Source organism: Callithrix jacchus, chromosome 4, assembly GCF_049354715.1.
Source record: "Callithrix jacchus isolate 240 chromosome 4, calJac240_pri, whole genome shotgun sequence".
Lineage (NCBI taxonomy): Eukaryota > Metazoa > Chordata > Mammalia > Primates > Cebidae > Callithrix > Callithrix jacchus.
In genome coordinates this window covers 165,730,081-165,757,488 of record NC_133505.1, presented here as the reverse complement: position 1 = coordinate 165,757,488, position 27,408 = coordinate 165,730,081, and the positions used below count along the sequence as shown (strand labels likewise).

At 46.2% G+C, this 27,408-nt stretch overlaps 1 long non-coding RNA gene and 1 pseudogene across 2 annotated transcripts in view; one reads left to right on the top strand and one right to left on the bottom strand.

Moving 5' to 3' along the window:
* Window positions 1-803: 803 nt before the first annotated feature.
* Window positions 804-27,408, bottom strand: part of LOC128931857 (uncharacterized) — a 66,436-nt gene continuing 39,831 nt past the window's right edge. For both annotated transcript variants that reach the window (XR_013534655.1, XR_013534656.1), the window contains exons 2-3: window positions 9,808-10,037; window positions 804-7,360 (exon numbers count right to left, since the gene is read on the bottom strand). This is a non-coding gene — a long non-coding RNA (uncharacterized LOC128931857). The remainder of the gene's footprint in view (window positions 7,361-9,807; window positions 10,038-27,408) is intronic.
* LOC100386988 (synaptobrevin homolog YKT6 pseudogene) lies at window positions 10,024-13,974 on the top strand (annotated as a pseudogene).

Here is a 27,408-nt window from a genome sequence, read left to right as displayed (position 1 = left end):
GAGGCACGGTGGGAGGATCACTTGAGGCCAGGAGTTTGAGACCCGCTTGGACAACGTAATGAGACCTTGTCTCTACAAAATGTTTAAAAATTAGCCAGGCATGGTGGTGTGCCCCTGTGGTCCCAGCCTTACAGGAGGCTGAGATGGGAGGATCACCTGAGCCTCGGAGGTCTAGCCTATAGTGAGCTATGATCACGCCGCTGCATTCCAGCCTGGGCAACAGAGTGAGACCCTGTCTGAAAAAAATAAAATAAAATAGACTATCATATACTGAGGTGTAGTTCTCTTGTTCCCTTGTTTAGGGTTCTCTGAGCTTCCTGTATCTGTAAACTGATGTTTATCAGTAAATTTGAGGGATCAAGGCTGTTATTTCTTTAAACAATTTTTCTGCCATTCTCTTTCTCTTCATCTACTGGGATTCTAATTACATATGATTCAGACAACTTGAAATTTCCCGACAGGTCACCAAACCTCTGCTCATTTGTTCTTCTTATTCTTCAAATCTGATCATTTCTATTGCTTTATTTTAGACTCACTAACCCTTCTGCAGTCTGTTGCTAAGCAGTGAAACTTTTTTTTCTTCCCTTTTTTTAAAATTGTACTTTAGGTTCTGGGGTACATGTACAGATCATGCAGGATTCCTGCAGAGGTACACACATGGCAATGTGGTTTGCTGCCTCCATCCCCCCATCACCTACATCTGGCATTTCTCCCCATGTTATCCCTCCCCCACCTCCCCACCTTACTGCTGTCCCTCCCTTGGCCCCCCTCAACAGACCCCGGTGTGTGATGGTCCCCTCCCTGTGTCCCTGTGTTCTCATTGTTCAGCACCTGCCTATGAGTGAGAACAGCAGTGAAACTTTTATTTAACATATTTTATTTTTTCATTTTAGTGTTTCTATTGTTTCTTTTTTATAGTCCCATTTCTCTACTGAGACTCCTTATTGATCTTACAAGGATGATCTTTTTCTTTAAGTCTTTGGATATTTTTATATTAGTTGCTCAGTCTTTCTTTGCCAAGTTCAACATCTAGACCAATTGGATCTAGATGTTATTGATAGCTTTTTTCCTTGATCATGGGTTACATTTTTCTGCTTCTTTGCATGTCTACTGATTTGTTATTGTATGGCGGACACTGTGAATGATATGACGTGGGAAATTTGAATTATGCAATCTTCCTGTATAAGATGTTGAGTTTTGTTCTGGCAGGCATTTAAATTACTCTTACAGCCTTTTGATCAGGTTAGGCTGGTATGAATCTTTGTTTGGGAGAAATCTATTCTGGTTTAAAGCTTAGTCCTCAAGTATTGTTCTTACTTTATGGCACAGTCCTTACTCCCAAGGCATAGCCTTTCTAGGTCTCACCTGAATGCCCAGGGTGTTCAGTAAGACGTCAGTTCAGGTTAGGCCAGAGTGCTAACATCTCCCAAGAACGTACAAGTTCTAGTATCACTGTGCAGCTCTCAGCCCCACAACAGGCCTCATGCCTTGGACAATCACAGCCTAGACGCTAGTTAAGGATTCACATAACGACTTCCCATGCAAACTTCTGACCCCATTGGCCTGCACAAATCCCTTCTTTCTAGTACCCTGTTCTGCAAACTTCAGCTACTTCAGCAGCCCCAAATCCCAAATTCTGCCTCTTCATCTCAGTAAAGTCACTCCTCAGCGTGGCTCTCACTTCCCTGTGCTACAGCAGGCAGAAAGCCAGGTGATGACGGGGCTCGTCTTGTGTTTCCCGTATCTCAGGATCCTCGTCCAGCATTGCCTGTTATCAGTGCCTCAAAACAGTTGATGCATATATTCTGAACACTTTTAAAGTTGATTTTAGCAGAGGGCAAGTCGCGTACAAGTTTCTCTATAACGTCCAGAAGTGAAAGTGAAGCAAATGCAATGACAGTTATGGTTTAAAAGTGGTTCTCCATCGTGGCTGCATATTGGAATACCTTGAAGAGTTTTTATTTGTTTATTTAAATACTAGTGCCCCGGGTGGCCTGAAGGTCCAGCCAAAGTCCAGAAGCTCTCTAAGTGCGTCACAGCAGTTTTACTCTGGCTTCTCACCTTTGTCAATGTTAGGTTGCAAAATCATCCCCTACATCATTGTGCCCTCCTTGAATTAGCCTATACAGAGGGTTTTTTATGGCTCTTGTTATGGCTCAAGGATAGCCAGGGTGCTATCCTCTATAATAAAACTTGCTTGGTCAGCTGCTTCTGGGACCTGTGCTTCGCAGTCCACATTGACTTGATTAATAATTTACAGTCATCATGAGTGTTGCTCTACTGTTGGAGGTCATTACATTAAACCATATTATAACCACGAGTTCTGATACAACATCCAAATGTGATTACTGCTTGCTTTACACATTCTATAGACCTGAGACCATTCCAATAGAACCAAGATAGCACACTGAATTTGTCTATATAAACTCCATTAAGTACCTTTCAAACAAGACTGGGTTCAGGCATTAAGCCCAGCCAGTTCCCATGAATTCATAGTCACTGGTAGTGGGGGGATGGTTAACACCCCAATATCTAAAGAATTACGGCATCTTCGGAAACATCACTAGAATAGAGTATACCACAGTTTTCATCTTATACCCTTAGTAGTACATTAGTGGGTTTTCTAAAATAATGCTTGCTTTACTTTATTTTTGAATGGTACCAAAAAACATTTTGTCCTCATTAAGAACAGTAACATTGTATGTACATATAATATATAATCTGTATTATACATATATAGATTGTGTTATATTTTAGCGAGAGCAATATGATTTTCAGTTTTGCATAATTTTTTTAAATATTGATTTAATACTTTATGATAGGGCAATTTGAAGGTCTGGTATTAAGTTCATGTTATTTCATTACTTTGTTTTCATGAGTATCTTACCTGAAAAAGGCATCTCACAAAGGTAAGGACAGGCAAATGGAAAAAAGATACTGTGTTTATTAAATTAAAATATTTATTAGTCTCACTCACCAATTACACAGAAGTTGAAATTCACTAGCAAGTATAAATCCTAAAGATCCAATCAGTTGTTCTTGAAAAATAATCAGAGGCTGTTCCATTTTGACAATTTTAATAAATGGTTGGAAAGCCTGAAAATTTAATTTGAAACATTTTAAGCAAGTTAGAAGATTCTGGTTCCAACTTTTAAAATAATTCTTATGGGTACTATTGGAAATAGATGCTTGGTGCTGCAAAGAAAAATTAGCACTGAGACAAAGGAACTTTCAGCAACACAATTTTTACTTCCTGGACTGCAGGAAGGGCCTCACTAGCCATTGTGCCATGAGAGTACAAAGAACAAAGGAAAACACACATTTATCCTTTACTCATTTGGGGTTGTCCTTACTGCTGTGTCTGATCTCCATTGGCTGGAGCCAGACGTCACAATCTAAACTAAAACCTGATTGGCTAACAACATAAAACTTTTTTAAACAGGTAAAAGCAATGGAGAGCTGGGACATGCCTGTGAGCACATCCAGCACAAATGTCTTCATTAAAGTACAAGGACATAGAATGTACTACATGCCTGTAAGCGTGGCATGCCTAACAGCTACATAGGCTAGGGCTTCACCAAGTTATTAGCACACTTATTCTTTAACAAGAAAGGAAACTTTCAAAAGGAACTTTTCTACTTCCCACAGGTATACAGTAGGTATATATATGTATGGGCTCCCAAGTTTTGAAGTGGAAAAATATGAAATTTTTTTTTTTTTTTTTTGAGATGGAGTCTCATTCTGTCACCCAGGTTGGAATGCAGTGGCACAATCTTGGCTCACTGCAACCTTTGCCTCCTGGGTTGGAGCAAGTCTTCTACCTCAGCCTCCTGGGATTACAGGTGTGTGCCACCACTCCTGGCTAATTTTTGTATTTTTAGTAGAGATGGGGTTTCGCCATGTTGTCCAGGCTGGTCTTAAACTCCCGACCTTAGGTGATCCACCCAACTCGGCCTCCCAAAGTGCTGGGATTGCAGGTGTGAGCCACTTCACCTAGCCAAGTATGATTTTTTTTTTTAAAGTGACACACATCATTTTTAGTAACAAAATCACATAATAATAGAAATAGTTCCAAACATCTGTTTTTAAAATCCTTTTGAAATTTTCTTTTAAAAAATAGTTGCTGGCATACTCAATTTTAGAATATCTCCTCTAACCATGAGGAATCAGATTATGTATTTGTTTTTATTTTTGTTTTCAAAAATATCTGTGGCCGGGTGCAATGGCCCAGCACTTTAGAGTGGATCACCTGAGGTCAGAAGTTCGAGACCAGCCTGGTCAACATGGTGAAACCATGTCTCTACTAAAAATACAAAATTTGCTGGACATGGTGGCACAAGCCTATAATCCCAGCTACTCAGGAGGATGAGGCAGGAGAATCACTAGAACCCGGGAGGCGGAGGTTACAGTGAACCAAGATCATGCCATTGCACTCCAGCCTGGGTGACAAGAGTGAAACTCCGTCTCAAAAAAAAAATTCTGCCAGAAATCGTATCCTGAGAACAACTTGCCGTGTCAGAAAAATGTCAGCAAATTTGAAACACCATCTTTTTACATAACAAAAGTCTGTAGAACTGCCTTTAAGTTCAGCAGCTGTTTTGAAAGACTTATCCATGAAAGAACTGGTGAGTGTCTACATGGTCCGAAAGCTTTTCATAGTCATTTCCCATCTTCTCATTAAGAATTATTGTAGATCGCCCTCCTTTTGACATTTTTTTTTAAGATGGAGTCTCACTCTGTCTCCAGGCTGGAGTGCAGTGGTGTGATCTCAGCTCACTGCAACCTCCACCTCCCTGGTTCAAGGGATTCCCCTGCCTCAGCCCACTGAGTAGCTAGGACTACAGGCGCGCACCACCAAGCCCAGCTAATTTTTTTTTTTTTTTTTTTTTTTTTGTATTTTAGTAGAGACAGGGTTTCAGTATGTTGGCCAGGATGGTCTCGATTTCCTGACCTCTTGATCTGCACCACCTCAGCCTCCCAAAGTGCTGAAATTATAGGTGAGCCACCGAACCCAGACGTGACATTCTTTTTGTTTGATTGTTTTCTGAGTCAAAGTCATGCTGTTACCCAGGCTGGAGTGCAGAGGCACTGTGGCTTCAACCTGCTAGGCTCAAGCCATCCTCTGCCTCCTGAGTAGCTGAGACTACAGGCATGTGCTGCCATGTCTAGCTAAGTTAGTTAGTTAGTTGGTTAGTTAGTTAGTTAGTTAGTTGGTTAGTTGGTTAGTTGGTTAGTTAGTTATTGGTAGAGATGAGGTCTCATTATCTTGCCCATGCTAGTCTCGAACTCCTGGCCTCAAATGATTCTCCAACCTCAACTTCCCAAAATGTAGGATTATGGGTATAAGCATCGGGCCCAGCTTAGATATTCTTTTTGTTTGTTCATCTTTGTTGAGGTACAATTGGTACACAATAAACAGCACAGGGCCAAGCACCGTGGCTCATGCCTGTAACCCCAGCCTTGGGGAGGCCAAGGCAGGCAGATCGCTAGAGCCCAGGAGTTCAAGGCCAGCCTGGACAACAGGATAGAATCCCATCTATACCAAAAAAAATATTTAATTAGCCAAGCATGGTGGTGTGCACTTATGTTCTCAGCTACTTGGGAGACCGAGGCAGGAGGATTGCTTGAGTCCAGGAGGTCAAGGCTGCAGTGAGACTTCTTTAGACCACTGTACTACAGCTGCAACAGAGCGAGACCCTGTCTCAAAAATAAATAAATAAATTAAATAAACACCACATATTTAAGGCATACAATTTGATAAGTTTGGATATATGCACCCATGTCCCCAACACCACAATCAAGATAATAAACATATCCATCACCCTCAAGAGTTTTCTGGCCAGGCACAGTGGCTCACACCTGTAATCCCAGCACCTTGGGAGGCCAAGGGGGGCAGATCACTTGAGGTCAGGAGTTTAAGACCAGCCTAGCCAACATGGTGAAATCCCACCTGTAGTAAAAATTTAAAAAAGAAAAAATTAGCTGGGCATGGCGGTGCACCCCTGTAATCCCAGCTACTCAGGAGGCTGAGGCATGAGAATCACTTGAACCGGGAGGTGGAGGTTGCAGTGAGCCGAGATCACACCACTGCACTCCACCCTCAAAGCAAGATTCCATCTCGAAAACAAACAAATAAACGAAAAGTTTTCTCATGCCTGTTTGTAATCCACACCTACCCTGCCAACCCTCGGCAACCACTGCTTTGCTGTCACTGTAGGTGTGTTTGCATTGCCTAAAATTTTGCGGAAGTTAAACCATGCTATGTATACGCTTTTTCTGTCTGGCTTCTTGTACTCAACAAAATTGTTTTGATATTCATTCATTGCTTTTATTGCTGAGACCATTACATTATATGGCTATGCCTCAGTTTGTTTATCTAGCAGCGGAGGGACCGTGCTGTTATGGTCTGAATGCTGGTGTTTCTCAAAATGCATAGGTGGAACCTAATACCCAATGTGATAGTATTAAGAGCCCGGGCCTTCGAGAAATGATTAAGTCATGAGGGCTCCACCCTTGTGAATGAGATTACAGTCCTTCTAAAAGACACTTGGGCAACGTGATGACACAGCTACAACATGCCATCCATGGAGCAGAGCACCCTCACCAAACACCAAATCCACTGGCACCTTGATCTTGGACTTCCAGTCTCAGAACTGTGAGCAACAAATTTCTGTTGTTTATAAATGACCCAGTCTGGCGAGGCGAGGTGGCTCTCGCCTGGTAATCCCAGCACTTTGAGGGGCCGAGGCAGGTGGATCACGAGGTCAGGAGTTTGAGACCAGCCTGACCAACATAGTGAAACCCCATCTCTACTAAAAATACAAAAATTAGCCTGGCATGGTGGCATATACCTGTAATCCCAGCTGAGGCAGGAGAATAGCTTGAACTCGGGAGGCGGAGGTTGCAGTGAGCCAGGACTGCACCACTGCACTCCAGTATGGGCAACAGAGTGAGACTCGATCTCAAAAAATAAATAAACAAAATAAAATAAATGACCCGGTCTAAGGTATTTTGTTATAGCAGCCAAATAGACTAAGATGCATGGTCTCATGGTCCAGCTCTTACTTGAGATATGAGCTTCTTATCCTGTTAAATGAGTCAGTCAAGATGGGAATGATAATTCGTTTCCCCTTAGATGTGTGGGAAATGACCACACCTCTGACAGGGTTGCAGGACATGCCAGTTCTCAGGGCTGCTATCAAGTGTCGCATGATATACCTAGGTTCTTGCATGAAGGAGAATATTCTCTGGGAAGAGATGAACCATCTTTGTCTTTGTAGTTGATTCCCACGTCTCAGGTGTGAATTTCTCTGATCCTTTGTGCCACTGAGCTATTATTTCTTCTACAACACCACACGTCCTGGAAAGAAAAGAAAGTCATCAGATAGATAGATAGGTGGGCAGGTGGGTAGGTGGGTGGGTAGGAGGGTAGGAGGGCAGGTGGGTAGGTGGGTGGGTAGGAGGGTAGGTGGGTGGGTGGGTGGGTGGCTTGGTGGGTAGGTAATATATGCAGTCACAAATATCTTTTTCGGTTTTTGTTTGTTTGTTTGTTTTTGAGGCAGTCTTCCTCTGTTGCCCAGGCTAGTGCAGTGGTATGATCTTGGCTCACTGCAACCTCTGCCTTCTGTGTTCAAGTGATTCTCCTGCCTCAGCCTCCCCAGTACAATTTTGTATTTTTAGTAGATGGGGTTTTGCCAGGTTAGCTAGGCTGGTCTCAAACTCCTGATCACAAGTGATCCATCTGCCTTGGCCTCCCAGAATGCTGGGATTACAGGCATGAGCCACTGCCCTGGGCCTTAAAATTCTTTTTCAATTAAATTATTGGTTCAAAGAAATAGAAGCAGAGGACCATTCTGTGTGCATTGAAGGTCGTTTGAAGCCCCTCCCTCTCCTCCTTCCCTCCTGTCCCTCTCCTTTCCTTCATCCTTCTCCCTCTCCTCAACCTCCTTCTCCACTTCCCCTCTCTCTTCTCCATCTCCCCTCCCCCTTCCTTCCCTCCTCCTCAGCCCACTTCCCCTCCCTCTTTCCTCCTCCTCCCCTCCCCCTTCCTGCCCCCTCCTCTTCTTCTTCTCTCCCACTGTGTTTCCCCATCTCTAGGGCAAAGCATAGCCAGGAGGTATGGGCTATAAAGCACATAATACCTAAAAGCTATATTATTGCTCAGGGAAAAGAGAACATCTGTGGTTTTGCCCACCAGATTTCCATTAAGAGGATTCCTCTTAGATCAGTGTGATTGAAACTAGTAGAGAGCTTGCCACAGCTTCTAACTTTGCCTTTCACTGAGGATCCCTGTGGGCGTGTTGGGTTACAACTGCTAGGATAAGGATCAGTTCTGGAAATAGCTTTGGAGCTGTTAGGATGATGACTCTTTTTTATGGCAGACCATTAACAACTACATCAAATTGCCCATCTGAATTATGAACTGTGGTAGCCAATAGTTATCGCAGGTCAAGTCACGCATAATCACCAGGGCATTTTTATGTGAACTTTGCCAGTCATTTCTTGATGTGGTCCCATAAGATTATATCACCATATTTATGCTGTACCTTTTCTATGTTTAGCTCTGTTTGGAGGCATAAATACTTCCCATTGTGCTACAACTGCTGGCAGTATTCAGCAGGTAACTTGCTGTGCAGGTCTGTAGCCTGTGAGCAGTAGGCTCTACCATTTAGCCTAGGGGTGTGGTGGGCGACACCATCTAGGTTTGTGTAAATACACTCTATGATGTTTCCAAGTTTCCAAACTATGCAATTACCTAACAACGAACTCCTCAGAACATATCCCCAAGGCAAAGCAACACATTACTGTGTATTTCAGAGCTCACACGAACTTGCCTACATTAAAAGTGATTGGGGGCCAGGTGCAGTGGCTCACGTCCATAATCCCAGCACTTTGGGAGGCCGAGGCAGGTGGATCACACGAGGCCAGGAGTTCAAGCCCAGCCTGGCCAACAAGGCGAAACTCTGTCTCTACTAAAAATACAAAACTTAGGTGGGCAGGTGGCAGATGCCTGTAATCCCAGCTACTCAGGGGGCTGAGGTGGGAGAATCACTTGAACCCAGGAGGCAGAGGTTGCAGTGAGCCGAGATCGTACCATTGCACTCCAGCCTGGGCAACAGAGCGAGACTCCGTGTCAAAAGAAACAAAAGTGATTGGGGTGGGGTGGAGTGGGGTGTAGAAAAATTGGTTAGAGATAGTAGTATATTCTACCAGTGGTAAATTTAGACAACAACAAGTCTGCTTGTGCACAGGTTGTGTCTCCGAAACATCTAAGGAGTAAGTTCTCAATCCGAGATCATTTTCAAGTTTCTGTAAAGCAGCCAGGAGGCTGGCTGGATGACCTCACAAATCCTCTTCCTACTCTAACATTCTTCTATCTAATGGGAAGAAACCCAGAGAAACCGGACACAATTGTGCAAAGACACTCTTTTTAAAGGTGTTACCCAATATTTGTTCAATTTTTTGTTTTTTAAGCAGAGCCTCGCTCTGTCACCCAGGCTGGAATGCAGGGGCATGATCACAGCTCACTGCAGCCTCGACCTCACGGGCTCAAGTGATCCCACCTCAGGTGCATGTCACCATGCACAGCTACTTGTTTTTTCTCTTTTGTAGAGAATAGATCTCACTGTATTGCCAAGACTAGTCTCAAATTCATGGGTCCAAGCAGTCCTCCCCACTCGGCCTCCTAAACTTCCGGAATTACAGGCGTAAGCCACCAAGCCCAGCCCAATTTCTGTCTTTCAATCCAAATAGAGAGTATGTCATCAAACTTAATTGACTGCTTCATGCACACACGGTGCTTCTTACCTGAATGTCCCAGAGCTGGCTCACAGGCAGCCGGCTGCCTTGTTTACCTGTGTCTCTCTACCAGCCAGTACAGTGCCTGTCACCAAGGAGGAACTCAATAACCGGTGATTGGACGAGTGATTGGAAAAATTTAGTGGATGGATGGATGCACCGTGCCTGGTGCTAGGATCAGGAGATGGAGTAACTTGGGAAGACAGCGTAGCCCACTGGGATCCAGGAAGACAGGACAGCTGGAATCAAATGAAAGGCACCCAAGAGAGGTTTTGGCTGAGAGACTGAAGTGCAGCTTCTCTGTTACAATTATACCTGATTGCCTGGGCAGGGCCTCTCTAAAGCTCTTAGTTTCTTTTTTTTTTTTTTTTTTTGAGATAGAGTTTCGCTCTTGTTACCCAGGCTGGAGTGCAATGGTGTGATCTCTGCTCACCGCAACCTCCGCCTCCTGGGTTCAGGCAATTCTCCTGCCTCAGCCTCCTGAGTAGCTGGGATTACAGGCACGCGCCACCATGCCCAGCTAATTTTTTGTATTTTTAGTAGAGATGGGGTTTCACCATGTTTTTTGTTTTTTGTTTGGAGATGGAGTTTCGTTCTTGTTACCCAGGCTGGAGTGCAACGGCGTGATCTCTGCTCACCGCAACCTCCATCTCCTGGGTTCAGGCAATTCTGCCTCAGCCTCTTGAGTAGCTGGGATTACAGGCACATGCCACCATGCCCAGCTAACTTTTTTTTTGCATTTTTAGTAGAGACGGGGTTTCACCATGGTGACCAGGATGGTCTTGATCTCTTGACCTCGTGATCCACCTGCCTCGGCCTCCCAAAGTGCTGGGATTACAGGCGTGAGCCACCGCGCCCAGCCAAAGCTCTTAGTTTCTTATACAAGGGCCTGTCACCTGCTGGCCTGAGCTACGTCCCCTCCAGGAGGCAGGCATCTTTGTGTGTTTTGAGTAGCTTCCATGCCTTGTGTATACATCTACCATTAATACCAATGTGGGTAGATCCCGAGCCAGGAGGAGGAAGCCAGCGGTGACCCCGTCAGCAGCCAGGGGCTGAGAGGCCGGTAGGCAGCGGCAGTCCCAAGGGGCGGCGCTACTCCCTGAAAGCGGTTACGCAGCTGGACAGGTGGGGCGCAGAGCTATGAAGCTGGGCAGCCTCAGTGTCCTCTACGAAGGTGAGCCCAAGGCAGTGCCGCCCAAAGCCACCTACGATAATGTGGCTTCCTTCAGTTTCTCCCAGAGGTCCAGTGTTCAAGAAGTCATGACCTTCATGAGTCAACTGACTGTGGAGGGCTCATGCAAAGGCACTAGAGCGTCAGTCAAAGAACAAGACTACCTGTGCCATGTCCATGTCCGGAACGACGGTCTTGCAGGTGTGGCCATTGCTGACAGTGAACGCCCATCCCAGGTGGCCTGTACCTTGCTGGAGTACTTACTAGATGAATTCTCCAAGCAAGTCAACAGGCTCCAGGAGGATCCCCTGCTACAATCCATTCTGCAGCCCTGGATGGTCATCTCAGTAGATACCAGAACCCACGGGAAGCTGACCCCATGACTAATGTGCAGGCCAAACCAGATGAGACCCAAATCATTCTGCACAACACCTCGGAGTCTTTGTTTGAGCAAGGTGAGAAGCTAGATGGGTTGGTGTCCAAATCCGAGGTGCTGGGAATGCAGTCTAAAGCCTTCCCTAAAACTGCCCAGAAACACAACTCGTGCTATGCAATCACGTGGTGCAGCCCACCAGAGGCCCAGCGCTGGAAAGACAGACACCATCATTCACATCAGAGCTGTAGCCCCCAGAGAAGAAGAAACAGCCCTAGACGAGGACCCAGAGTGGGCCATTTTTATTTCGATGTTCCCAGGAGAAACGGAGATGGTGGAAGGATGGGAATGTTCAAATTAATATGTGTGGTAGTGATTCTTAGAAAGAATTTGAGGTCCCCAAATGTGTGTTTTTGGGCAAATGAAACCATAAACTCCAACAGGCTTCTGAAAAAAAAAAAAAAAAAAAAAAAAGAATATCAATGTGTTTCTAGAACAGTGCCTGGCACAAGATACCTCTTGTGGTTATTGAAGAAATGGACATATTCAGAATGAGAAGGTTCACTCTGCTACTGAGGGGAGAACTATTGCTTTTCTACCAACACAGTATTTGTTGTGTTGAAATCATTGGGAAACATGGGCTTTCATGTGACTTGTGTGCACCGATGGCCACACACCGACTCTATGGGGAAGCGTAGTGGTCAGAGCCAGCTGCCTGGGGGGCTAGCCAGCTTCGCTGCTCATGAGTTATGGGCCAGTTGCAACCACCCAAGGGATTCACCTTGTCTGCTGCCTAGACAGAGCCAATTCATCAAGACAGGGGAATTGCAACAGACAAAGAGTAATTCATGCAGAGCCGACTGTGCGGGAGACCGGAGTTTTATTATTACTCAAATCTGTCTCCCCGAGCATTCTGGGCGCAGAGTTTCTAAGGTCAACTTGGTGGATGGGGGAAAGCCAGTGAGCCAGGGGTGCTGATTGGTCCGGGATGAAATCATAGGGAGTCAAAGCTGTATTTTTGCTCTGAGTCAGTTCCTTGGTGGGAGCCACAACATCAGATGAGCCAGTTAATCCATCCGAGTGGTGCCAGCCGATCCATTAAGTGCAGGGCTGCAACATATCTCCAGCCCTGATCTTAGGAGCAGTTCACGGAGAATCAGAATCCTGTAGCCTCCAGCTGCATGACTCCTAAACCATCATTTCTAATCTTGTGGCTCATGTGAGTCCTACAAAGGCAATCTAGTCCCCAGGCAAGAAGGAGGGCTGCTTTGGGAAAGGGCTGTTATCATCTTTGTTTTAAGATATCAACTATAAAGTAAGTTTCTCCCAAAGTTAGTTCCGTTTATGCCCAGGAACGCACAAGGACAGCTTGGCGGTTAGAAGCAAGATGGAGTCGGTTAAGTTAGATCTCTTTCACTGTCTCAGTCATAATTTTGCAAAGACGGTTTCATGGTTGCCTGGCCTCTGGATGCCTGTGTCCCCACAGTGGTGTTGGCTTTAGTGACAGCACCTTCCTCTCAGGGCTTTCATGAGAAGTAAATAAACTAATAGGCATAAAGCACTTGGAAAAGAGCCTACTCTAAATAGTAGGTATATGGAAGTGGTGATTATTAGAGCTGGAAAAATGTTTGCAGTCACTGCCCTTTCCTCAGAAAGCCAGCACTGCAGAGAGAACTCAAAGGCACAGATTGAGTCATGATTCCAGCACCGTCTGAATTAAAGCTAAAATATAGCCAAGGATTCTCCAAAGAAATCCTCACTGAAGACGGAAATTGGGGTCAAATATTTCATGTTCATGAAGTGAGAAGTTTTTCCCGGGGCCAGGAGTGTCATCTCAGCCTGTAATCCCAGCACTTTGGGAGGCTGAGGCAGGAGGATCACTTGAGTCCAAGAATTCAAGACCAGCCTGGCAACATCAAAAAATACAAAAAATAAAAATAAAAAAATAACTGGGAGTAGTGTCATGTGCCTGCAGTCCCAGCTACTCAGGAGGCTGAGATGGGAGGATCACTTGAGCCCCAGAGGTCACAGCTGCAGTGAGCTGCATGATTGCACCACTGCACTCTAGGCTGGATGACGGAGTGAGACCATGTCTCAAAAAAAAAAAGAAAAGAAAAAAAAATTAACTTCAAACATGTTCACCCAAGCATAAATCTGGAAACTCAATAATTTCTTTATTTAAACAAATTTTGACAGACCCATGTAATGATGATATAGATTGATATATACTGGGAAGAAAATGTCTTCACCATATGACGAATTTTTTTAAAGCAGTGAAAATGTGTGTTTTACATAATACCAGTTTTTAAAAATAAAATAAGCCCAGGCATGGTGGCTCACCTGAGATCAGGAGTTCAAGACCAGCCCGGCCAACATGGTGAAACCTCGTCTCTACAAAAAATATGAAAATCAGCCAGGCATGGTGGTGGGTGCCTGTAGTCCCAGCTACTCTGAAGGATGAGGCAGGAGAATCAGTTGAACCCAGGAGGCAGAGGGAGGTGGCAGTGAACCAAGATTGTGCCACTGCACTCCAGAGCAAGATGTCATCTCAAAAAAAAAACCAAAGAAAATAAATAAAATTCTGTCTCTACACATACCTGTGCGCGCGCGCACACACACACACACACACACACACACATCCCTCAGGTTTAAATAGTAATTATATGCATATAGTTTTTGATTGATCTTAATGACTTATTGCCTCTGAATTTTTAAATTTTTCTACAATGAGTATGTAACACTTTTAAAGAAAGAACTGTCAAAACACACACACACACTCACACACACACACACACACACACACACTTCCTGAGAAAGAAAACAGAGCAGAAGAATTAGCTTCTAGTAGAGGAATTTCAAAGCAGAAATCCTTGCTTTATGGGGGCGGGGGTGTATCACTGACCCCTCCATCATGTTGGCCCTCCCCCCATTCCCCACTCAGATGCTCTCTCAGAACCCCTAGTGTCACCTTGATGAGACATGGCTGCCCTGCCCCATCCTGGAGTCATGGGGTCCTCCCCCTCTGGGCCACATGAGAGTTGGCATGTTACATCATCACCTCTGTTTTTGGCAGCCAGCCCAGTGCTCAGATAGCTAAGAGATGACACCCTAGAACAAATAAACAGGAAAGAGAAAGAAGCAATTCACTTGGATGACGTCCAATGCAGACCTGAAGAAAGAGGCCACTCCATCCTAAACAAGTGGTAGCGCTGGGCAGAACGGGCTCCGCTGGTACACGATGGGGACGTTGACTTGTCACAAGCAGCATCAAAGAAAGCTGCCCTGAGGGCAGGGGCCAGCTTTAACAGCTCACCGTTCCATCTTGGAGATGGGCTTCCCACTCTGGTGGGATGTTCCATTAGACTTGCTGACAGTATTTTATGTCAAATAAGGTATACATTGAACTGCAAGTCAAGACTGTATGGTATTGTTGCATTGAACTCAGCACAGAAAGTCAGCACCAGAACAAAAGGATGCCAACTTGCAGGGTTTATTGCCGGCGACCACGGAGGACTCACGTCTCTCCAACGCGTGGCAGAGGAAGAAGAGTAACAAGACCTTTTTATACCCACAAAACCACCTTGGGAGTGGGGGTGAGGAGCGGAGATGGGAATGAAAGTTGTCAGTCACCTCCTAGGCTGAGACGAGGGTGAGGGGGCTCCAGACATTCCAAGGGCCAGGGGACTTTTGTCATTCTGATTGCCTCTTAAGTGGTTTACAGAGGTCAAGGTAAACATTAGTTTATACATTATTTGGACAGGTGTGGGGTCCACATAATTTTAGGTTACTTGGCGCCAGGATGGAATTATCTGGGGGTGCTTACTTTGGTAAACAAAGGCCAGCAATTCTGTCGGTTACAGATAAGAGAAAGTATGCAGCTTGTCCTCTCTTTGCATTTTGCAAGGTAATCTTAGTAGTTTACAGAAGCCATGGCTAGCAGTCATTGTGAGGAGAATGGGAACAGTTTTCCCATTTTAAAATGGCATTGTACTGGTTCTAATTCTAGGCCAGCTATATCACAGTATGATCAAGAAAGGAAGGGCAGGCTGGGCGCAGTTCACATCTGTAATCCCAGCACTTTGGGAGGCAGAGGCAGGCGGATCACCTGTGGTCAGGAGTTAGAGACCATCTTTATGAAAAATACAAAACTCCATCTTTACTAAAAATACAAAATTACCTGGGCATGGTGGCACATACCTATAATCCCAGCTACTCAGGAGGCTGAGGCAGGAGAATCGCTTGAACCTGGGTGGTGGAGGTTGCAGTGAGCCAAGATCACGCCACTGCACTCCAGCCTGGGCAACAAGAGTGAAACTTGGTCTCAAGAAAAAAAGAAAGTGCAGGCCCAGGACAGTTGCTCACAGCTGTAATCCCAGCACTTTGGGAGGCCAAGGCAGGCGGATCACTCAAGGCCAGGAGTTTGAGACAAGCCTGGCCAACATAATGAAACCCCATCTCTACAAAAACACAAAAATTAGCCAGGCCATAGTGGCATATGCCTATAATCCCAGCTACTCAGGAGGCTGAGACATGAGAATCACTTGTACCCAGGAAGTGGAGGTCGCAGTGAGCCGAGATCTCGCCACTGCACTCCAGCCTGGACGACACAGCGAGATATGAAAAAAGACAAGAAAAGAAAAAGAGGAGGGGAGGGAAGAGAAGGGGAGGGGTGGGAAGGGGAGGGGAGGGGGGGGAAGGTGCAGGAGTACAGTTTAATGTGACATTAACATCTTGGCATACTTGGTTACTGAAACACGTTGGTAAGCAGGACACTGGCCTAAGTGCTGAAGCTCAGAATTCAAGGGAAGTAGGGAATTCCAGGGTCTGAGAAGAGCAAAACCAACCAGGAAGAGCAACGCCCTCGAATTCTCTTCCAACAGACCTTTCCAGGGTCCTTCATTTAAGCAGCTGGAATATCATTCAACAAGCATCCTGTCAGCCTTTGGAAACGGAGACCTGCATTTCATTTCAGGGACTGAACACTGGGTTCCGGACTGCATTTATTCTCCATATAAACAGCCTGCTTTGAGAATCCTGTGTTTACCGTGCAATACTGAATCGGGTCACAGTAAATTCATTTCCATCATGAGAGGCTTTAAGTATTCAGAGAAGGTTAAGAAGAATAAAAAGCTTATAACAAAACAACCTCTGTTTTCAAAGTGCTAGATGATGAAAAATATGGTGTGAAAAATCACTAAATTCCATTTTAAACATCCGAAGTTCATAAGGAGAGACTCAGTCAAGGGAAAGGAAGGATTAAAGTCAATGGCAGAGTAATGAAACTTCTCGACCCAATACTGGTGAGTAAGTCAGCAACATGTGTGTACAAGGAAACCAGATACCTGCACAATTTCCTAAATGCCGCCTCTGTTGGAGAAAGTGATACGGAGCCTAAATACCTAGGATGTCTAATAACTTCAGGTATTTTGAGAAGAGGAGAAAATCTTTGCCTAGAAAACCCTGATTCTCAGGCATCCACATCTCCAGAACTCAGGTTTTCAAACTGGGTCCCAATCAGGAGATACTAAGCACATGCACGTGCGCGCGCGCACACACACACACACACACATACACACACACATACACACACACACATACACACACATACACACATACACATACACACACACACACACACACTGACATACAAAGATATCCTGGATATTTTTGCATTTCTTTCTTTTTTTTTTTTGAGACAGAGTCTTACTCTGTCACCCAGGCTGAAGTGCAGTGGCATGATCTCAGCTCACTGCAACCTCTGCCTCCCAGATTCAAGCAATTCTCCTGCCTCAGCCTCTCAAGTGGCTGGGATACAGGCAAGCATCACCACACCCAGCTAATTTTGTGTTTTAGTAAAGTAAACATCTTTAGTCGAGATGGGGTTTCACCATGTTGGCCAAGCTGGTCTTGAACTCCTGACCTTGTGATCCACCCACGTTAGCCTCCCAACGTGCTGGGATTACTGGCATGAGCCACCGTGCCCAGCCTGCCTCTCTTTCTTTTCTAAATCAATTAAACATGGTTTGGCCCTCAGCCCTGGGCCTGGCAGATAATCTAGTCTGAACCAGGTGTTTTGGAGATTCCACTCTCCACACACCCTTGGGCTCATGTAGGAACTCCTGGGCCTGTGCAATCACAGAAGCCCACCTGGAGGAAGGGCCTATGGATCTAGGGTTGCTGGCATGACCCATGTGGCCTCACAAAGGTGGGTGGCACCCCTTCTTCCTGGCTGAGCCCAAACATGAAGATCCGAGCTAAGAAGCCCAGGCTTCCAGGAAGCGCTGGCAGCTCTCCAGGGGCAACTCAGGTGCCCATTTAAGATGTTGTGGGCACACAGGACACCAACCCACCCCCCCCACCCCAAGGAAATCCCCCAAAGGCCTAAGCCCAAGCCGTCCACCTTGACTCCTGGCTGCACTCTCCCTTCTTCCTGTCCGAAAGCAGCCTCCTTCCTTCCCATGGGCGGTGGAGGGGTGTGGGGGAATCATTTCACCTACTGACTTCCCTCCCTCAACAAGAAGAATAACCAGACTCCAGCCCAGATATTACAAACCAGATGCCTGAGGGCAAAATTCTGAGTTGTTTTGGCCATACTCTAGTTTTACTGCTTGCCAACACTTTACAACACCTAGAATTTTCACATAAAAACCCAGCTCCCTCTCTTCAGGTGCTCTGGCAACACCAGGCCCACAGAACCAGAAGCCAGGACAGGTTGGAGCTAACGAACAGCGTTCCATGGGGGCTGTGTTCTCTGCTTTGCCACAGTCTCCGCTCCTCCTATTGCCGCACCAGGAACACTGCACAGGTTTACATAACCTACCTGACCCCTGTGAGATGTGAACTTTGCCGTCCTCCCTCAAGGTCTCAAAGGTTTGGCAGCCTTTCTGGGATTCGGAAAAGAGTGATAACCATTTCTTTCTTTCAGGTTTCCAAAGAACAAGGCAATTCATGACATGTCTGTAGCTTCTCCTGTCGCTACATCCACATGGAGCCCCTCACTGGGAAAGCAGGGCAGCTGGACACAGGCTCCCAGGTTCAAGTGATTCCCCTGCCTTAACTTCCTGAGTAGCTGGGATTACAGGTACCCACCACCACACCCAGCTAATTTTGTATTTTTAGTAGAGACGGGGTTTCACCATGTTGGCTAGGCTGCTCTCGAACTCCTGACTTCAGGAGATTCGCCCGCCTCAGCCTCCCAAAACGCTGGGATTACAGATGTGAGCCACCGCGTCTGGCCCTCACCCTTGTTCAAAGACACACTTTACTGGGGGCTATCATGATAGGGACAGGGACTACTGCCATGGGGTTTTGCAGCAGGACAGAGAGATAGGAGAAAGGGGGCGTTGTTAGCCACGAAGCAGGGTGGGTGGCTCAGTGGATGGAAAATTATTAAGATGAAACATTGTGTCATGGGGATTCTGGCTACACTGAACTAATAGGTTCTTTGAAGGCAGGCCCAGTGTATGGTGGGGGGCGGGGATTTGGTCAGATACGAGTGATTCGCTATCGAGAGTGGTGCATTCTAGCTAAACTGACTTAGCAAGATTCTTGCTAAAATTGGCTTTTGAGGATATGTTCAAGGATGGAGCCTCATTGAGAAACAGCTCAGAGGAGGCTGGGCTAGAGTTTGGGGGCAAGGAGAGAATCTTTGTCACATACCTCCTCCTGTCCGAAAACAGCCTCACAGACAGACCTCTCTCTGAAATGCTAGAAGGACTGTGCCTGGCTGGCAATGGCTATTAACCGCCTGCCTCTTTTCCAGCAATTCAAGGTGATGAAGGAAAGAGAGGAGAATGCCAAGAGCCGGCAGCTCCTTAGAGCACAGGGAGGGGCCTATGAACGGCAACCCCGAGTGGTCAGTCAGTCCCAACAGCAGAAAGAAGGGCGCTGGCCCCAAGGGGACAGGGGACTTGGAGTTTGACACTCAGGAGGAAGCAGCAGATTCTGCCCTCTGCACAGCGGCTGTCCACTGAGGGCATGTTACTTGCACTGGGCAGGGGCCAGCTGGAGGGGTGGCAGTCACAGTACAAGGTGGTACAACAATGGTGAGCCTTAGCTTCAGGCCTGGGTCCCATACCAAATACGTTGATATCTACATCACAACAATTGCAGGTTGGGGGGTGGTATCTCACATTGTAGAAAAATATTAGAGGCCGGATGCAGTGGCTCACATCGGGAATCCCAACACTTTGGGAGGCCAAGGCGGCAGATTGCTTGAGCTCAGGAGTTCAAGACCAGCCTGGGCAACATGCCAAAACCATGTCTCTACAAAAATAAAAAAAATTATCTGGGCGTGGTGCTGTGTGCCTGCAGTCCCAGCTACTTGGGAGGCTGAGGTAAGTGGATTGCTTGAGCCTGGGAGGCAGAGGTTGTAGTGAGCCAAGATTGCACCATTGTAATCCATCCTGGGTGACAGAGTAAGACCTTGTCTTAAAAAAAAAAAAAAAAAAAGGCAATGTACAGTAGGGTTGGGAGGCTCACGCCTGGAATCCCAGCACTTTGGGAGGCCAAGGTGGGTGAATCACCTGAGGTCAAGGGTTCAAGAACAGCCAGGAAGTTGAGGTTGCAGTGAGCCAAGATCATGCCACTGCACTCCAGCCTGGGTGACAGCAAGACTCCATCTCAAAAAAAAAGGAATGCTTTTCTTTTGTTGGGTAACTTCACAGCCCTGAAAGACACTAGTGAGTTTTCCAATTTCAAAGAAGACTTGAGATAGAAACAGACCTTCTTCCTGGGCCCCCAGCTACCTTATACTCTCCAGCCACTGGCGCTCTCCCAAGCACGTTTGCATAGTGAATACAGTGCACAGCCACAATCAGCACCATTTATTCTACTAAACAGTGTAGAATCTATGACAGGTATTATTGCTCACTGAGCTCAGTGCGGTATTCATGGAGATACCCGGCATGCTGGGGTGCAGACTGAGGAGGGAGGGCTAGGCTGGAGGGCAACCTTTCAAAGACTGGCGGTTGTTGAGGCCTCTGGTTGTAGCGGTTGGACAGTGGGCAGAGTGAGGAATAACGGTCATATTACTAGCATTTAGTAAGTAGTTTCTCCATAAGAGACTCCATGGAAGTCACTTTATAAGTATTGTCTCATTGCATCTTCCCCAAAAGAAGGTCGGTACTATATTATCCCCATTTCACAGGGAAGGAAACTAAGGTTGAAGCAAGTTACATGACCTACCCGGGCCTCAATGGTAATAAATGGTAGAGCTGGGGTTTCAACTCAAGTCCCAGGAGTCTGGGAACAGCCAAACATAAGGAAAGGACAAAGGAGACAGGGAAATGAGAAACCCCCAAAGTGGGTGACTTTAGAGGACGTTAGTGGGTGACTTTAAAGGGGCTGAGCTCTGGGTCGAGGAGGAAGGAGATTAAGCCTCGGGAGGGGGCGCCAGGATGGCAGCAGAGGGGGAGATATTTCCAGGGAGCCGTGAAGGCTGAAAGCAAACTGTGGGCTGATGGAAGTGAATGGGAGATGAGGAAGTGTAGACACGGAGAACATGGCCGTCTTTACCAAGAAGCCATGCTGTGGAATGAAGATCAACGGTAACAAACCCGTTCGACGTGTCATTTCATTGTTAGGCAAACTGGAAGAGAGTCAAAAGCCACCAGGAGCCCAGTCCAAAGGTCACCTGCCCACCACCCACAGCAGGCTTCTTGTGGCATGGATCGGTCACCCCAAATCAGCCTCTTCCCTGGAGCAAATGCCTACCCCGTTGGTGTATTTGTACAGGAAATCCCTTTCCTGCCTGCCGACGTGCTGGAGGTAATTGTGCAGGTATGAACTGGTCAGACATTGTGCAGCAGCCTCCATGTGGACACAGAATGTCCTGAGCACACCACGGGGGGCTGTGATCTGCCAGGAACTGCAGACACCAGTACCCTACATTACTTCTAGGACTGCCACATGCCCACTGAAACATTCTCCATAAATGCCCATGTAAGCAATGCTTTTTGCCTTGGAAGCATCTTTAACACAGTCCAGTTTCTGAGGGATCAGGAAGAGCTGGTTTGTTTTTAGAAGGCAGCCATTCTTGACAAAATGCACACAAAGAATGGCAGCTATCTACCTTCCAGGGCCTCCATGAAGGGCTAACTCCTCTCCTTCCAACTCCCCTACCTCCAGAGCAAGATGGAGTTTGGGGACAAAATCAGGGAAAAGAGAAACAGGATGTCTTCTCTCCCCGCTCCCCGCCATCAGGCTGCCAGAATTTTTAAGGGTAGAGATATGCTCAGATTTTCCCTGATGAGTTAAATATACTAAAAATATCCATAATCATCCAGCAGGATCATGCTAAATGACTGGAGAAAAGTCTTTCTTTCTGCAATCCTCAGAGGCCTCTCTTCTCTTCAAAGAAATCCACAGAGCTGGAAAAGTATAGGAGACAAAAGAGGTAAATACAAATCTAGGGCGAAAAGAAAGTGGAAACTTCCCGGCAGTGTTCATGAATGCCAAGCTGAGCCCTGATTAATCAGACACTTTGAATGTGATTCCTAAAGTCAATCTTTTCTTTTTCATTAAAAAAAAAAAAAATGCCTATAGTCTCACATTTTATAGAACAGGGGTGAAAGAAAATTGAAAATATAATACAAACATATTTTACACCTAACTGGAGAGAACAAACATTTAAAGAAGTGAAATAGGCCTCCCCTGTGCTTTTCTTCAAAGATTTGCTGATGTCGGCTTAGAAGAGGGTTAGAGAACGGATTACATACAAAGGAGGAGGGGAGGGCTTCTGTCATCAGCTGCCCGTGAGAATTGGGAGTTTCAGGCTCAGGCCTGAGAGACGACCGCCCCTGCCCGGAACCTCCACCTCTTGGCCTCAGGTTTTCCACCTGCACAGCCTCTTCCCACATTAAACTGCTCTTAGGAAGGTCTGTCATGGTGCTGGTGGTCACATATTCCCAGACTTCCTGGGTTCAGTTGCTGCTCTGTCTTTTTAGATGCTAATTTTATGCTTCACTCAAAGGTTTTCCAAACAAAGAGGCTTTTAAGTAATGAAAGAATGAATGGGGTTTAAAGCCCTGGCAAGCTGATATGGATCAGTCTCTGGAAAGGTACAAAGCACGCTGCAGAACGGGTTTGGCTTGGAACTGAAACCACACATAGAAGAAAATGTGTGCAACAGAGGAGGTGTCACTGACACAGGGAGCTGAGCAAGGGGCCCATTTCCCGGCATAGCTTATTTATCTCAAAAGATTTCTTCCCTGTCCAACTGTTATCATCACAGGAGACTGGGAAGAATCACAGATGAAAATACCTGCATTTAAATATTTAAGGCTCCTTGCAAAGCAACATAAGTTTTCTATGATTGAATTTAATATATTAAGTTTCATTGGAGAACTATTTTAACCAGTCTTATCTGAGACTCAGAATTTTGGTTGACTTTTATACTTAAATTTGCTGTAGAATTTTCTTTCCATTTGTAAGATTTAAGTGTTTAACAAGTACTTGCTGGTAAAAGAGCTAACAAAAGCAGGCCAGGCGCGGTGGGCTCATGCCTATAATCCCAGCACTTTGGGAGGCCGAGACGGGTGGATCACGAGGTCAAGAGATCGAGACCATCCTGGTCAACAAGTTGAAACCCCGTCTTTACTAAAAATACAAAAATTAGCTGGGCATGGTGGCGCGTGCCTGTAATCCCAGCTACTCAGAAGGCCGAGGCAGGAGAATTACTTGAACCCAGGAGGCAGAGGTTGCGGTGAGCCGAGATTGCGCCATTGCACTCCAGCCTGGGTAAACAAAAGCAAGACTCCATCAAAAAAAAAAAAAGAGCTAACGAAAGCACTGATGAGTCACACCAGATCTGTTTACATGCTAAATGGCTGACAAGGTGAAAGCACAAAGGAGGGAAACTTCTCTGCAGAAAAGACAGAGGCTGGGATGTGCCACCCCTCGGATGAGCAGATAGACAGCTCCTTTGCTGTGTCCCAGCCACCACGGAAGCCCAGACACCTGCTTCAAGTAGCTTCCTATCTTCACTTCTTCCTCTTTAAAAAAAAAAAATTCAGATATACACAAAGACATAAAAAATAACACAATCATCATGTTTTATTTCCCCACCACCTAGCTTAAGAAATAAAGCATGATAAAAACAGTTCCCAGCACAACCTAACCCTAATGTAATTCTCTTCCCTCCCTTCAAGTAACAATTCCTACCCTGAATTGATATTCTTATTTCCATGGACTTTTTTTTTTTTTTTTTTAGTTTCGCTGTTTGCCCAGGCTGGAGTGCAGTGGCACAATCTCAGCTCATGGCAACCTCCACCCCTACCCACCCACCCTCCTAACTCCCACCCTCCTACCACCCAAACCTTGGGTTTAAACGATTCTCCTGCCTCAGGCTCCCAAGCAGTTGGGATTATAGGCGGCTACCACCACACCTGACTAATTTTTGTATTTTCAGTAGAGATGGGGTTTCACCATCTTGGCCATGCTGGTCTCCAACTCCTGACCTCAGGTGATCCACCCACCTCAGCCTACCAAAGTGCTGGGATTACAGGTGCAAGCCCCTGCACCTGGCCCATGAACTTCTTTTATAGTATATATAAACATTGCTAAACACTGTGTAGGTATTCTGCACATTTTAAAGCTTTATATGAATGGATACTGCAGGGCTGCCCAAAGGTGTTTGGAGTCCTAAGCAAATATGTTGGGGGGGGGGGTGCGGGGCTGTCTGTATAAACAATCTGAGTTGCCCAAAGCGGCATATTGGCACCATTCTGGGAGCCCAACCTGTGCTATGCCACCAGCCAACTGCGCCAGCCAACAGGAGCAATCTGCTCACAGTCCTTCCTGAAACCAAGACTTGGCACACAAAGGCACAGCCCAGAGCTGTTCAGAACATCTGGTCAATCTCAGGCGCTGTGCAAAGGGTGGAGAGGAAGGCTGGTCATCTGGGTCTCTGTCCAAGCGCTGCCCTAACTCCTGAGATGTGGGACCCAGGACAGGGGCCCCATTTGCACCAGTCTAGGACCAGTACCGACATACTGTATGTGTACTTCTAAAGTTCACATTTACCATTCAACACTATGTGAATTATCCACGGTGACAACCACAGCTCTTACTTACTCACTTTCATTGCTATTTAGCATTCCAATATATAGACAACAATTTATTTATTCATTCTCCTGAAAATGTACACTTTGTTTGTTTCCAATTTCCTACTATAAAAGAATTGGTCAGGCATGGTGGCTCACGCCTGTAATCCCAACACTTTGGGAGGCTGAGGCGGGTGGATCACAAGCTCAGGAGTTTGAGACCAGCCTTGCCAGCATGGTGAAACCCCATCTCTACTAAAAATACAAAAATTAGCCAGGCGTGATGGCAGGCACCTGTAATCCCAGCTACTCAGGAGGCTAAGGCAGGAGAATCTCATAAACCCGGGAGGCAGAGGTTGCAGTAAGCTGAAATCAGTGCAGTGACTCCATTGCAAAAAAAAAAAAAAAAAAAAAAGATTTTAGGCTGCCGCTGGAGTTTCCTCAGATCTTGGTTGAAGACTGAGCATTCACTTCTTCAGTTCATCACCATCTCTACCTTACCACATGCAGCTAAAAGAAACCAGCTGGTACATTCAACGTCCTAGGTGGATACTTCCTTAGCCACCTTATCACAAGCTGAGGCACTGATGCTTTCTGACACCAAATCACATAAGTGACCTGTTTTCTAGCTTCCAGTAAAAATGTGGAGGAGAGGAGAAGATGGCACTATAGGAGCACCTCAGGATTGCAGCTCCCAGTGAAAGTGCAGAGGGTGAGTGGATGCCACATTTCCACATGGATCTTTATTGCCCACAGACCAGAAGATTCCCAGGTGTAGGAGCCCCATGGGCCACCAGCGCAGCTGTTTTGGCCAGCGCCGCAGCCCAGCGGCACTCCATACAAAACATGCTGGTCTGGTTGCCCTGTTAAACCAGCAATTTGAGATTTGGGAAGGCAGATTAGCACATTCATCTGATTAAACAGGACTTAAACAGTAAGCCAGGCCAGGAGATTCCCAGGCAGCAACGTTGTTTCAGCTCACGCAGTGGGTCACTGCACAGGAAATCACACAGATCCCGGCGCCCTTTCAGCAGGCGACTGGAACACCTGGGAGAGAGTCAACCGTGCAACTTAAAAAAAAAAGAGGGGCTCTGAGGCAGGGAGCCAGGTGATCAGGCTTGGCGGGTCCCACCCCCATAAAAACAAACAAAATAGCAATTGGAAACGCTCAGGGTGGAGAGTTTCATGGCAAGCACAGCTGAACCCAGGATGGTGCAGCTCAGTGAGAGAGGGGTGTCCACCATTACCAAGGCACTCCACCCCTATGGAGGTACTCTGCCATTGCTGACGCAGCCTGCCATTGCCGAGGCAACCCGCCATAACAGAGAGAGTCCACCATTACAGAGGCGGGCCACCATCACCTCAGCAGTTCTAACCACACCCATATAAACAGGACTACAGGGAATTACACATGGCAGCAGGGTGGAGCCCACAGCACAGGGCGGAGCCCATGACAGCAGGGCAGATCCCAAGGCAGTAGGGCAGAGCCCAGAGCAGCTCAGCATAGCTGCAGCAGGCAGGCAGTGACTAGACTGCCTCCTTGCTGAGCAGGACAGTGCAACAGATACTCATAAATAAAGCCCTAACCCCCCGGGACAGAGCACCTGAGGAAAAAAAGGGGCTTTATGAGTTCTGCTGCAGCAGACTTAAACGTACCTGCCTAACAGCCCTGAATGAACAATGGAGCTCACAGCTCAGCACTTGAGCTCCTATAAAGTTCAGACTGTCTCCTTAAGCAGCTCCCTGACCCCGTATATCCAAAGAGTCACCTCACAAAGGACTGATCAGACTGACATTTGGCGGGCATCATTCAGGGACAAAGATGGCAGAAGAAGAAACTGGTAGCAACCTTCACTGTTCTGCAGCTGCTACAGGTGTTCCCCAGGCAAGCAGGGCCTGGAGTGGACCTCAGCAGTCCTACAGCAGAGGGGCTAGACTGTTAGAAGGAAAACTAAGAAACAGAAATACTTCATCATCAACAATCTGGACGTCCACTCAGAGACCCAATCGGAAAGTCAGCACCTACACAGACGACAGGTGGATAAATCCACAAAGATGGGAAGAAACCAGCACAAAAAGGAGGAAAACACCCAAAACCAGAACACCTCGCCTCCTACAAGGGACCACAACCCCTCACCAGCAAGGGAACAAAGCTGGATGGAGAATGAGTGTGATGAAATGACAGAATCAGACTTCAAAAAGTGGGTAATGAGAAACCTCCATGAGCTAAAAGAACACGTTCTAACTCAATGCAAAGAAACTAAGAACGTTGAAAAAAGATTTGAGGAAATCATAACAAGAACGGACAACTTAGAGAGGAATATGAGTGAATTGATGGAGCTGAAAAACACAACACGAGAACTTCGCAAAGCATGCACAAGTCTCAACAGCCGAATTGACCAAGCAGAAGAAAGGATATCAGAGGTCAAAGATCAACTCAATGAAATAAAATGAGAAGCCAAGATTAGAGAAAAAAAGCGCAAAAAGGAATGAACAAAGTCTCCAAGAAAGGTGGGACTATGTGAAGAGACCTAATCTACATTTGATAGGTGTACCTGAATGTGATGAAGAGAATGAATCCAAGCTGAAAAATACTCTTCAGGATATTATCCAGGAAAATTTCCCCAACCTAGCAAGGCAGGCCAATATTCAAGTCCAGGAAATACAGAGAACACCACAAAGATATTCCACAAGAAGAGCAACCCCAAGGCACATAATCATCAGATTCACCAGGGTTGAAATGAAGGAGAAAATGCTAAGGGCAGCCAGAGAGAAAGGTCGGGTCACCCACAAAGGGAAGCCCATCAGACTCACAGCAGATCTCTCGGCAGAAACCCTACAAGCCAGAAGAGAGTGGGGGCCAATATTCAACATCCTTAAAGAAAAGAACTTTCACCCAGAATTTCATATCCAGCCAAACTGAGCTTCAGAAGTGAAGGAAAAATAAAATCCTTCACCAACAAGCAAGTACTCAGAGATTTTGTCACCACCAGGCCTGCTTTACAAGAGCTCCTGAAAGAGGC